The following is a 14,329-nucleotide window of genomic DNA, read 5'->3' on the forward strand; positions in this document are numbered from 1 at the left end:
TGTGGAAGATTAATCTGTTTAGCAAAGTCCTGTAAGCTTGAGGGAAGTTGGAAAGTAGGGTTTTCAGAAATCATGAATCAACATTTTACCAAGAACTGAATCCCAGTTGTACTGCTTCTGTCATTTGTCAAATTCAGTAATACTCTGACATCAATCCCTGCTGCTGATGGGATTAAACAGTCATAAGTTGTACTGAGAGAGCTGAGTGATTAAGCTTAGAGTCCTTAAAATGAAGTAAATAAGGACGATGTCAAATGAAATGGTAACACACTAACTGATACTTTAGGACCCGAGCATGAAAGTAACAATAACATCCAGTTGCAGCATGTTGCTGCAACACAAATGTCCCACATATTAATACATAAGAAGATATGTGGGTGGGTTTTTTGTTTTTTTTTTGTTTTTTGGATAAAAAAAGAAATCACTGTAAAGCTTGATAAGAGTTTAATATTAAGAAAATCATTTTGGTTACCAGATTGAAGAACATTCTGGTGGTCATTTTTTAAAGATACATGAATTATCATGTTTTCCATATCAACAGACCATCAAGCTTTTAGTTAGGATTGTTTTTTAATATTTAGGGCAGAGATTTTACTGAGATCTTATTTTTTGGTGAGTATTTGGATTGTCTTGGAGGGCAAGAACAAAAATGTGGTTATGAAAGAAGAGTCCCCCGTTTCCTGACCCGGAAGCAGCGAGAGAGCCACTTCTGTAAGACTTTGAGTCATGGAGGGTAAGGTTTAGACTCTTGCCTGTGCATAAACGCCAAACAGCTTTTCAGACCTTTTCTGGCCTTCTTGGAGTGTTTTGGTGAATTTCCTAGAAGGGGCTCTGCCTGAGGACTCCATAGCTCCTTGGAGACTTCAGCACTCACATGAACATGTGAAAATCGTCGTTATAATATAGGATCAAACGAATCAGTCACAGTCATACAATCTAAGACTGGTCCGCAACCATCTGGAAACCTCCGATCATGAGCATTCCCCAACTAGTTGTGGGTGGCCACTGGAGGTTGATGGCAGTTGCTGGGAAAATGACTGCTCGTTTCCAAATCATGCAGGTTGCAGGCCAGTGGTCATATAAAAAAGATTATTTTGCTTCTTAGTTGGCAAGACTTCATCTAGTGCGCAGTGTCCACCCTTGCCCAGCCATAGACACTTCCCTGCTTTAAAGGTTGTTTAAAGCAAAATCCATGTTCCAATTCTGTAATTGCCTCTCAAGTATGGCTTTTAGCTGTTAGTAGAGAAGACTGGCATTTTAACTCTGAACAAGTGGAAGTCTAAGTGCACTTGGTTTTCATTCAAAACATTTAATTGACTAAACATAAATTGGCTTATACCACAAAACAGTCACAGAAAATGTAGGATTGCGGTCACAGAGTAGCTGATTAAAGATTTTTTGCTGCAGACCACACTTGTTTGCAACCAAACTTTGTCCCCCCAAAAAATCTTAATCAATATTATCAAAAGGCTCATTGGTCACCCATCTGTTGTCTGTATATTTATTGCTTCAGACATACATGACAATATCATGGCTTGGAAGTTGATGGCATGCTTTGCTATCAACAAGACAAGATTGAAAATCCTCAAACTCCTGAATATGTACAGTAAGATGATGCAACTAATTTAAAGATAAACTTTACAACAAACATCAGTCTAAATCTTTGATGTTCATCTGGTGAAGGATGACTTAATTCAGACACATTTCTGTGTCCTTATGTGTCTTTCGTGTCCTTGTTAAAGGGCCTTTTGTCTAACAAGTCTGCTTGCTCCATTAGCTGCCTTTCAACTGTGAAAAGACACATTCATCATCCTTTATGCACTGTACAAAACTAACACTGCTGACATGGACATTTACTTTTTATTTAAGGCTACCTATTTTATTCTGTTTAGTTAATTAGTTAATGGTTTAGCACTTTGATCTAAACAGAAAGTGGAAGTAGTCTTGTGAAAATTTGCACGAATATGTTCACTATGAGAACCTGATTGCATGAATAGATTTTCACCCCAGTGATGCAGTTAATGTGAATACCTAATCAGTCAATCACATGGCAGCAAATCGGTGTATTTAGGCATGTAGACATGGTCAGGATGACCTGCTGAAGTTCAAACCGAGCAGCACAATGGGGGAAGAAAGGCGATTTAAATAAACGTGCCATAGTTGTTGGTGTCAGATGGTTCGAGTACTTCAGAAACTGCTGATCTGCTGATAATTTCTCACACTACCATCTCTAGACTTTATACAGAGTCATCTAAAAAAAGAAAGGAAAAAATATCCTGTGAGCAGCAGTTCTCTGAGTTACTGTTCCCTACCCTGCTGGTAGGAAGGCAAAAGTAACTTAAGTAACTACTTGCTAACACCAAAGTATGCAGAAGCATCTCTGATCATGCAACAGAGCAGCAGAAGACCACACCCTGTGCCACTCCTGTCAGCTAAGAACAGGCAATTAGGCTATAGTTCACATGGGCTAAACAACACTGGACAATAGAAGACAGGAAAAATGTTGCCTGGTCTGATGAGTCTTCATGTCTCCTGTGACATTTAGATGGTATGGTCATAATTTGGCATAACCAGCATGCAAACATGGATCCATCCTGCCTTGTATGAATGGTCCAGGCTGCTTGTGGTGTAATGGTGTAAGGGATATTTTCTGGGCATGCTTTGGGCCCAACTGAGCATCATTTAAAACACCACTGGCTACCTGAGTAATGTTCATCCTTTAATAACGACAGTGAACCCATCCTCCGAGGACAACACACCAAGTTGCAAGGCTCAGAGGATCTCAAACTGGTGTCTTGAACACTGTACTCAGGGCTGGATTAATCATTCTGGACACATCTGCAGGGGCTTACCACAGTTGGGGTCCCATCCATTAGTCTATTTAATTTAATTTAAACATTTTTGACAAATGAAAAAAGGCAAATCTATTTACTCTCACATCAATTATTTTTTAAGCACTCATTCAGTTGTGGGACTGTGAAAAAGCACAACAGATGGAGTGGAGTGGTACTGGCAAGCACCACTGAAAGGAAGGAAAGGAGGACGTAGAGACAGGGATGAGACAAGAACGTGTGTGTGTGTGTGTGTGTGAACTTAAATGAGATATATTATTATTCCTTTACAAAGACTTTTTCCATTTCATATTTGACAATTTAAAGATTTTAGTGGAACAGTGCACTGCCTTGACCACTTTTTTTCAGTAAGTTAAAGTGCGCCATAAAAAGTCTCTATAAAACCATTCTGTTTACACATACTTGTATGAGATGTATGACTACTGAGAAAAGAAAAGCCTGACCATAAAAACAACCAAACCAAACATTTGTGCCCAGAGGTCTGTAAACCGATAATCCAGGCATGGCCTCCACAGTCACACATGTGCAGACATTTGCATCGTGTACGTGTAGCAGACAAATCTGCAGCAACTATGTGATGCTATCATGTCAATATGGACTAAAATCTCTGAGGAATGTTTTCAGCACCTTGTTGGAGGCCACGAAGAATGAATGCAGTTCTGAAGGCAAGGGGCTCCAACCTATGGAACTCCAAAGTGTTCAAAATTAAATAAATAAATAGGTCAAGATGAAATAAATAACTATGTGAATAAATAAGACACAGATATGTAATGTGAGAATGATATTGTGAAATAATGGAACACATTTTGAAAACAATGCTCATTATTGTGAAACATATTACATTCTGCTATATATATTTTCTTATTATTGTGAAATATTATTTCATGGTCATTATTTTTCACAATAACAGAGATTATTCCTGAGGCATTTTATTTATTTCCAGCCGTTTATATTCCAAAATGACCTTTTTTCAAAGTCAGTCTTTATTTCAAAATCCCGTTTTTCCCGATGGTCTATTTATTTCATAATGCGACTTTTCAGCAGAATGACTTTGTCTGTCAATCAAGAAAGACAGGGCGGAGCCAGTTGTGTGATTGGTTGCTCCTTTACTCAGACATAAGTAATAGCACATGAATTGTCGATTTAGGTTTAATGGTGCAATGCATCTCCTATGCAGCTGGCGGCAGTATGCAGCTCAAAATAAACTTAAGGCACCGACAAACGCAAAACACTGGGCGCGAATAACGTTACAGGTGTATCAATTCTTGTGAAGGGCATGGCTGCAGGAAACAAGTCCGTTTCTGAGTTACTCAGAGCACTTGCTAACCGCTTAGATTGAACGTCTTCACCTCAGTCTGCGTATTGCAGCAGTGTACTGGAGATGAAGTGGTCCCTGGTCCAAGTTCTCATCACAACCGCACAGTGTTAACGTTAGCAAATGCTAACGCTATCACAGCTAGCTCCACTCCACGAAACGCTGTTCAGGGTAAGTAACGATATGTTATTATTGCTTGGTTAGTCTGTCTGTCTGGCAAAAATGAGCTTTTTAATCAGTTTAGTCACAGATTTTTTTTTAATACTGTTTTTTATCATAGCAAAGAATTCTATAAATTAGGTAAGAGAAAATAATTGTCTTCTGGGTTAATGTCTGTATTACTATTTACATTGTTGTAGGTAATAGTTATTCATGACTGTTTTAAAGTGGCTTATCTTCTGTGCTAATATGGAAGACAAGTAATCTATGTGAAAGAAAAGAAAGCAATTTTAGTTCAACGTAGTGATTTTGTAAGTGGGTATAATTTGAAAATGCTTTTACTAGTACAGTGGATGTTCTTTAAATATTTAACATTTAAAGTGTGTGTCACTTTACAGACTCCAACTTCAGTTTTGGTTTGGTCTCACCGTTATAGGTCATAACACAAACAAGTCGTCAAGTCAAGCAGCTGAGGAAAGGGCTTAAGGAAACCATGGTATGGCCGCTTCTGACAGAAAGATCAGACATCATTCCTCCTTTCTTACCAAGGGAATCAGAGACTGCTCCCTGTTGTGAGGTAAGGTCAGGTCACATCTTTTAACATCTGAATAGTAAAGCTATTTGGTTAATTTATGAAGGATGAACATTAATTGTTGACACAAAACACCAATATACTGTTTTGTATGCGTGGGTTAGTTGAACAGCTGGGTTACATTTAATAAAAATACACCTAATGTTGGTGATGCTCTTAAGACTACAAGATAAGTAAAGCTATAAAATGACTGTGGCCTGCCACAGAAGATGAAGATGAGGAAGAAGAGGAATGCTCTCGAGGATAAATGCAGAGTGGCAGGTTACCTTCGGTCCTTCATTGAAAATGGTAAGTCTGCTGCGATAGGTATTTTGCCATTGGTTTTCTCTGATTATACTTTGGTAAATTACATACAGTCCAGTGATCTTGGGTCATTAACAAAGTACACTATAGTAGAGCTGGGCGATATGAGATTTTTTCATATCACGATATTTATTTTTATTTATTTTTTTATAAAAAGGACAAGAGCGGTGAGGTCTATCGCAATAGTTTAATTTTTCTATTGAGAAAAAGTTATTTCGCAATACATATCGTTATCGTTCTATCGCCCAGCTCTACGCTATAGTATAATTTTGTTTTGTTATTTGCTCCATGCAATACATAAGAGTGGTGGCATTATCAGTTGCACTAGAATTGTATGTAGACTACTTTTAGCTTTGTTAACATAAAAATATCTATAAAAGCTACAACAGCAATTTGAGTGGGGCAAAAATGTCTGGTGCCCTGTATGTAAGTGGTCATCTTTTATGGTATTTCTCCATAAAAGATTCAAAATAATGAATATAGGATGTCATTATAGTTTAAAACAATCTTCTGTTGCAGCATCTTGTGCACAACAAAAAGCCCTCATCAAGTTTTGGACAGGATGGGAAGTCTTGCCGAGAAATGACTGTGGAAGTGGTCAACAGCAATCTTCCAAAGTCTTCCACCGGTTTTGAAGTACTACGTCTTCCTGCACACTACTGTACCTATGAGTCATTTCTAATGGACATTCAGGTGTGTCTCAACTCTACTGACTCAGGTTTTGGTCTGGTTTACGATTGATTCCATAACCACATGGTAAAATTAGACCATTTCTTCTTTCTTGCATCACATTACTGTACTCGGTGTTCAAAGAAACGGACAATCTAGTGAGTTCTAGTTCTTTTTAATACACTTGACAGTGAAAAATACAGAGTACAGGTGTGCATTTATGGCTTTTTTAATATAAACTGATGAAGAGTTCAGATATCAAAATCAGTTGTTCACTGTACATTATAAATTACACAATATGTTTTGTTTATACTCGCTACTGATACAAAAAAAATTTCTAGAAAAAATTATTTGAATTAAGATGTTACACTACTCTACTGTGTTCATTGTATTAAATCTGCTCAGAGTTGACATGTACTGTATATCCAACCAAGAAATGAATATCATTAAAGTGACAGCTGTATAAAACAAATCCTGTTTTATTGAAAATGAAATTGGTTATGCTGTTTTGAGTCAGTATTAGCTACAAAGCTGTAGAAATTTAAAAAAAAAAAAATCCTCCTGACATAAACTGATTAAATGTAATAATGTCTTTCTACAAGTGATTTTGAAGTATTGGTAGCACAGCAGGGTCTTGTTCATTCAGTGCATCTGGGAGCTGAATCTCAGGAATGGTGATCTCATTTGATGGGCAGCGATTATGTTGTCCTGTCCAGTCCACACCATAATCCTCATCAACCTGAAAGAGCATGCACATGTTTTAAATCTAAACTGAAGAGGTGTTTCCTGCAGCTGTTCCTAGATGGACTTATTGAGTCTGCCAGGGCCTATGTGAGTTGCTTAGGCATTGGCTACCAACTAATTATTCATTCACCCATTCTAGGTCAGGATTGGTTCTCTTCAGGTATAACAAATTTAACTTTGTTTAAAGTATTGCCATCTATACCTGACAGGTGGGATAAAAGAGAATGGCTTGGGAGGCGCACAGCAAATCTCAAAGTTTTCCAATTAATGCTGAAAGAACCAAGGATGTAAATGTATTCTTGTTTTAGCTTTACCGAAGACACCAGAGAAAGTATGATATCTATAATGCTGCTGAAATAGACAAAACCATTTCAATAAACTCGCTATTTAACATCAACCTTGTTATGCGTTATCAGAGAACAATCAACTGCAAACAGCAATGAAACATTCAACTATGTACTATTTAAAGCACTAATGACCCTGTTGTCTAACAAGATGTGATAAGTAAGTAGACTGTGGAAAGCTGGTGGGTCTACTCTCTGTGTAAAAGGTTCCTACAGGCTCCACTGACCCCAGTCTCCGAGTTAACACACTAACAGCTAACACTGCTAAACGTGTCTCAACGCCGAGATGGCGCCGATAGCTTTAGCCGTAGCTGCCCCACTTAGTTTAGACAGTAACAAAAAAAAGTAAGCGATAATAATTCATTGTCAAACGTCATAATTAAGGTCAACACCTAAACAATGCTGTGTACAGAATCACACAGGTGCTCAATTACAGCATAAACTTACCTTAGACCATCCTCCGTCATTTTCCTCCTAATTGTGCTCGGAGACACAGAAAATGTATCGGCAATTACCCCGATGGTTATCCCGGACAGCACTAAAGTCCTGAGTGCTGCACCGGGATTTCTAGACGTGGACGGCCAACATTTGAAGACTGTTCTTCCTCGGCGTATTCCAAACGAACACGGTGCTGAATTGATCTTAAACCTTTGACAATGCTGTCATCGATGCGAACATCTTGAAGAGCAATTATCATCCCAAGCATTTCAGAAACATCTAAACGACTCAAAACAGTATCTACAGGTAAATGATCCCTCTCTATCTGATTTGCTTAAATGAGCAGAACTGGCTGAAGTTCACACCAGTCCGCCATCCTCCGTGACTTTTGACCTAGCACGCTGTTGCTAGCTGCAGTAGCCGTCCGCGGAGCCGGTATCCAGGAAAACTAGTCGATGGTAAACGATAAGCCAATAGGTGCAAAGGTCCAGCCCACTTACATTGATTGACAGACAAAGTCATTCTGCTGAAAAGTCGCATTATGAAATAAATAGACCATCGGGGAAAACGGGATTTTGAAATAAAGACTGACTTTGAAAAAAGGTCATTTTGGACTAAAAACGGCTGGAAATAAATAAAATGCCTCAGGAATAATCTCTGTTATTGTGAAAAATAATGACCATGAAATAATATTTCACAATAATAAGTAAATTTATATAGCAGAATGCAATATATTTCACAATAATGAGCATTTTTTTCAAAATGTGTTCCATTATTTCACAATATCATTCTCACATTACATATCTGTGTCTTATTTATTCACATAGTTATTTATTTCATCTTGACCTATTTATTTATTTAATTTTGAACACTTTGGAGTTCCATACCAACCTAGTCTCAGCAAGGTGTATACCTAATACTAGGTTGGAGCCCATTGCCTTCAGAACTGCATTCATTCTTCGTGGCCTGACAACATATATTAATCATCTCCAGATGATGAATCCCAATTACAGCATCACAGATCCAATTTATATAAGCGAAGGATAATAATGAAATTTAAAGCCTTAAATATGCACTGAGACTCTGGTGAATAATGATATGATGATTTTATCACATAACAAACAGATGTACTGAACAAATTTTTACATTTGCTTTTTTTAAGGATTGCAGTCCAGATGTTTACCAAGCAGTACAGATGATGAATTAATTTGCTATTTATGGTGATTTTCATCAGAAATGCATTCATTAATTACTCACATTTATTACCAGTATACTTATATATAAAAATAATCTTAATATGGGAAGAACTGGCACAAAATGTGCTTTAGATATTGTTGGTGTCCCCCACATTTTCTCAGCTACAAAGGCATATATATATATATAATGTGGACATCAGGCACCATTGCTTGGCATCACATATAAACAAGTGCCTTATTTCAATTCTTCTTCCACCTTTTCTCATTCTTCTCATGTATAACCTTTGCTCGGTTTCCCTTCTTTTCCCCCTTTCAGCTGTTTTTCTCCCAAAACTTATGAAGTCACTCCTACCTTCCACCTCACCTCTGTCACTCCCTTCCCCTGATCCCCCTCCTCTCGTCCTACATCTGCCACATTTAATCCTCCAGCGGGGGATTCAGGTGATAGAAGGTTAAGTTGCTGACAGTGTGTAGTAGGTGTTTTCATAAGTGGCAGCGTGCTGTTACATCGCACTGTGGCCGCACTCTCACTCCGTCAATGTCACCGCTCCTTCACGACGCGTTTCCTCGGCGCGTGTTTGTGCAGACTGCCAGAGTTTATGATGTGGACGACATCTGAGGGAGAGAGACGGATGAGGATGTGTCAAGTGGCTCGGTGGCCCGAGGCTGCTTAGTTAAAAATGTTGTAATGGTGTAATTTTCTGAGAGTGACTCCAGGGAGGAGAGCGATGTGCTAGACAGGGGGAGAATTTAAACGTATGGCCTCTTTAAGCCATTTAATGCATACTTATTGTGACTCTATATTTCACTGAAATTGATGACAGCATTTTGGTAGGATGCGAAAAAGGACATAAAGGTCGATGTCAGACTGTAATTAATGACAGTTTTTAAACCGCATACATCATCCCTTTACAGCAGTTTTTTTAATAAAATATCAATACAGCCAGGCTTTACTTGACTAAAATTACCTGTCACGTGGTAATTATGGGATGGAATGCCATGTCTCAAGTTGTGATTGAACACAGAGTGAGAAGGAAATTAGCCTAACATGCATATTTATTCTCGTATTACCAAATGAAGGATGCAAAAAAAGCCCATTTATCAACAAAAGACACACAATTAAAAAGATTAACTCACACAGTGGAGGGAAGGCTATTTATCCTCACATGAATTCAGCGCCTGCCTTAATACTTTTCATGCTGGACTGGCCTGTGGTATTACTTGACTTCATGGGGCTTTGGGTCTGGAAATTGACTACAGTCTACAGTCATTTAGAGGTCTTATGGCAATTTCGCTGGAGGTTATGGAAGAGAGGAGTTCAGCGAATGGATAAACACCTGTGACATTTCCTTTCAGCGGAATGTTCAAGGTAACTGTTTCCACACTGGGTATTTTTTTCTTTTTTGCTCCTCTATTGCTAGATTTTTAACGCCTCCTCTGAGTGGAAATCCGTCTATGTTATGCCGTTTCGTTTCTTTAATCCTCAATACACACATTTGCTTTTGCCGGGACTTAATTTAGCACGTAGGGGCTTCGGGACATGATTAAATCACAGTACGCTTAAACAGCGCCAAAAGCGGCTTTGAATGTCAATTTTGTCAACATAAATGTACTCTAAACACGATGGTGAATATTAAATTATGCAGAGTTTGATCTTTGGGAAGACAAAAGTCTGTAAGACATAAACAATCCTGTTATCAGTGACCTCTTAAAAACATATGCTGCTCTTCAAGGTTATAGAGGGGGGAAAGAGATAGGTGCTTTTTACAGCCTCTTGGTCTTGAGAAATGCTTTCAGTGTTCCTTTAAAAAAAAAAAAAAAAAAAAAAAGCTCTGACGTCTAATTATAAACTTCCAGAAAAAGCCACTGAAAATAAACTTCTTGGTTAAATGTTTTTCTTTCTTTCCTTCCAGAAATAACACTGCAGAACTGTCAGTGACAGCTCCTTTTTTTGTTGCTCTGAATGGTTAGCTGTCCACGGCCCTGCTCTACTGGCTCACGCCTTCTTATTCTTGCTTCACAGAGCCACATATCCATGTTTCACTCCTTCTGTCACCATCACCGCTGCCACCTCCCCTCCCCAGCTTTCCCCGCTCTGTGCTCACCGTCTACACATCCTTTCAACCTCATCTTCACACACCTTGAGATTGCCTTCCATCAGCTGTGAATGTTAAAAGAGACTAATTTATGACCTAACCCGGGTCCCTCTGCATCAGCACCGAGGAAAGGCAGTCGGTCCGGGCTGCAAGAATGACTCATCTGCTCTCGTTGTTCTGAGTGCTGTCACTAGGTGGCAGCATACACACATGCACCCAGCGCCTCTCTCTCTCTTCCACACACACAATACTGTTTGCCTCATTTGACAATGAGAATTTCAGGCAGCATCCCATAATGAATCAAAATGAGATATTTTTGAGTAATATATATATGTATGATTGTGGTGAATAGAAAAGGCATTGTTTAAGACACACCCCACAAAGTATGTTGAGCTTTTAGCTAAAAATCAGTTATCAAGAATTAGTCTAAGAACAATCCATTTGCAGAGGGTGTAAAGAAAAAAAAGCAAAAGGATAGTGCTCATTAAAGTATGCTATCGCATGCTGGAGTTTTGGGGAGTTTAGCGCACAAGAATCCAGCTGCATGATAGCAAATAAATTGCCTTATTTACACTCTCCACGGGTGGTATATTCTCTCCGCCTAATTATTCCACTGCTCTTAAACTAATTGCCCCCCCCTTGCTATGAAATAAACTGTGCCAAAGATTTTTGGAGCACTTGAACAGAACGTGAATGTTGTTTCATGTCACATGTTTCACCTCCAGCCTGGTGCTCTCCTCAGTCACATTTGCCACATTACTCACTGAGAGGCTTTTTGACTCGAAGCTGCACAACCACAGAGCATGGCTGCATAATTCACAGCCTTGTGTATTTTTAAACTCATCCTTACATTCATAATGCAGAGAAATTTGAATCATGTGACAGTGACACGCTGTTAATCTTTTAGCCTCCGTATCGTGTCTGTGTAGGCTTTGAATCACTGCTAGTTAACGAATACATGGGACACACACACACACACACACACACACACACACACACACACACACACACACACACACACACACACTTCTAACGAAAAGAACACTGGCTTACATTCATGGAGACTTACTCCAACCCTAACCATGACTACTACTTTCCTAATACCCAGATTGGTCTACAGTAATATGTCCCATAATACAATACAAAGTCAGATTTATAAACCTCTGTTCGTTTCCTTCTAAATCTCCACAGGCACAGATGGCCTTGCTCCCTCTCTTGTCTTTCTAACCGAAAGGACTTACTCGATTTGACATCACCTGCTACCAGCTGGCACGTATCCTTTCACCAGCTTTGAATCTGGTCCACCACCCCCCAAACAGGCCAGTGCAGAGGAAATGTGATTTTCATCATCCCGCGCAATTAGCGAGATTTAAAGACGTTTTGTGTCACTGATTGAAAACACCTTCCATTGTTGCTGTAAACAGCGCACAGCGGAGTGAAATCAGGTCGGACATGAATCACCGGCTAGATCTGAACCAGGTTTGAACCCGCGGTCTCACAAGCATATGGTAATCAGGCAGTAATGAACTGTTGTCTGCGGTGTGCGCTGCGAGGTATTCATCCTAACATATTGTAACCGGTCTGTTCGTACCGTGGTGGCATTTGTACTTCACGACACACGTGCACACGCACGTCCCACTCTGCCCCGCTCTCTGGACAGTGAATTATAATTGTAACAAATCGAGCTGAATCGCGCAGGAAAGGGCAGGGTGGCTGTGTCAGCTTGCATCACTCTTTGGAAATGTCACCATTCGTGAGTAAATCTGTCTCAGAGTCACCGCAGAACTTCTTGTAAGTCTCGTAGCCTCACAGTAATATTTTAAACTCACGTGATTTATTTAAACACTCGCGGCGTGTCTGAGGGAAAATCATAAGCAGTGTGAATACAGTTTTGATTTAGAGACGTTAATATAGTAACCGTTTCCCGACACAGTGTCCCCTGGAGCAAGGATGAGGGATTTATGGCCATCACTGGAGTTGAATGACATTCACATATTTAAAGAAGCTGAAAATAACACTTGAAACCAAAACAAAAAGTGAATGTCATATTTATCATTTTAAATGCAGCTGTGAGAACAACTGTGTATTTATTGCTATGATTATTTATTTAATTATTGTTAGAGAAACCAGTGTGATCTAATGCCAGGCAAAACAACTATAGCTGAGGGAAGCTCATGGTTAGGAGACAGGATGTAAATCTCAGCCTGTAATGTAAGCACCTTCTTTTACCACCCATTATTTCACGATGCCTTTAGTTTTCCCTTAGAGTGTGTGAATGCCACACTGCATCCTGCATTGTCGCTGAATATTACCAGTGAAAGTGAGTTGCTGATGCAAATTAGCTGCATAATAACACATTGTCATGTAAGGGATTCAAGCCGCCATTAAAAGGGAATTCGAGAGCATTCATTCAGAGACACCTATTTCCGAACTGTGCACATTCAGAAATGTCAGAACAGGTGAAGCTGGCGGTGGTTTGCATCTTACTCATTCCCCGCAGTTTCCTTTTAATGCATTATATCAGTCACATAAGTGCCTTTTATAGAAGGAATTTGTGCCATATAAATGAACTTGGCAAGCCTCTCCTTACTTTAGAGACTCGGTCTTTAATCATGAATTAAGCTCGAAGCGTTCTTTGGTTAAATCAAGGCTCCTGCGTGTTTGTTAAAGAGGACTGAAGTATTGGGCAATGTGATGTTGATCCCTGCAATCAAACCCACTGCTGTTAGAAAATAATCAGCTACACGGACACAGTTCAAGTGGAAAATCAATGTGAAATTCCTTGCTGATTTCTTGAACTTATTAACCACGACTCTGTGTGCCAGCCGATGAGTGCTCACCGTGATAAAGACTCAAATCACTGCAAGAATGAAATATTACTTTTTGTTTTGTGTGCTTCTCCAGTACAGCAGTATTTTGAAAATCGTGATGCATGCTTTCCTGTGTGCTTTCTGCTGCAGTTTGCTTAGCTCTGTGCTACAGTACGGCTCAATAAAGAGCTGACATACTGATACTGTATTGGCAACCAGTCTTTTTCTTGTTGCCCCATCTTAATACCATAGAAATTGTGTTAGGATTATGCATAAAGCGCTTTTTAGACACAGATTTGCATGTTTGGATTAGTAAAGCCTTGTAATGGAGGCTTGCAGAAAGCTACCATCTTGTTCTGACACATATTGAAACAGTGCGAGGCTGCTTTTCCTTTTAACTACCAGACGTATTCATCTGTCCGTCTGCCAACTCAGATAATTTCTGAGGAGAATTTTGTTCACTTGCTTATAAACACAGGAAGGCGAGGGAAGAGTCTCCCATTTTTAATTATCAACCTCGGTAACCAATCTCCTTGCCTCTACAATATCTTTTGAACAACCACTACATCAAATGGGCTCATTTGCATTTGAGGCGTTGAGAAAATTGAGCGAGCGATGCATGATATTCTGTATGTATGCACCCTTTAGTGACACCCAACCAGATTTCAATATACTGCAAACACAAAATTTACACAAATATATGGAAGAAAATACAAATCGCGTTGATTATCTCGTGTGTTAAAATCAGCTTGCCACAGACTTGACAGAGGAAAGACAGGCTTCCTGTTAGGATTAAGTTTTGCATTTAAAC

At 39.2% G+C, this 14,329-nt stretch overlaps 2 long non-coding RNA genes across 2 annotated transcripts; one reads left to right on the forward strand and one right to left on the reverse strand.

Moving 5' to 3' along the window:
- Window positions 1-3,822: 3,822 nt before the first annotated feature.
- LOC113024399 (uncharacterized) lies at window positions 3,823-6,362 on the forward strand. Its single transcript, XR_003272652.2, has 4 exons — window positions 3,823-4,338; window positions 4,763-4,903; window positions 5,125-5,206; window positions 5,741-6,362. It is a non-coding gene; the product is annotated as an uncharacterized LOC113024399 (long non-coding RNA).
- LOC113024400 (uncharacterized) lies at window positions 6,050-8,296 on the reverse strand. Its single transcript, XR_003272654.2, has 2 exons — window positions 7,426-8,296; window positions 6,050-6,629 (listed from the first exon to the last, which is right to left on the reverse strand). It is a non-coding gene; the product is annotated as an uncharacterized LOC113024400 (long non-coding RNA).
- Window positions 8,297-14,329: the final 6,033 nt, after the last annotated feature.

This window comes from Astatotilapia calliptera, chromosome 6 (genome assembly GCF_964374335.1).
Source record: "Astatotilapia calliptera chromosome 6, fAstCal68.1, whole genome shotgun sequence".
NCBI classification, from domain to species: domain Eukaryota; kingdom Metazoa; phylum Chordata; class Actinopteri; order Cichliformes; family Cichlidae; genus Astatotilapia; species Astatotilapia calliptera.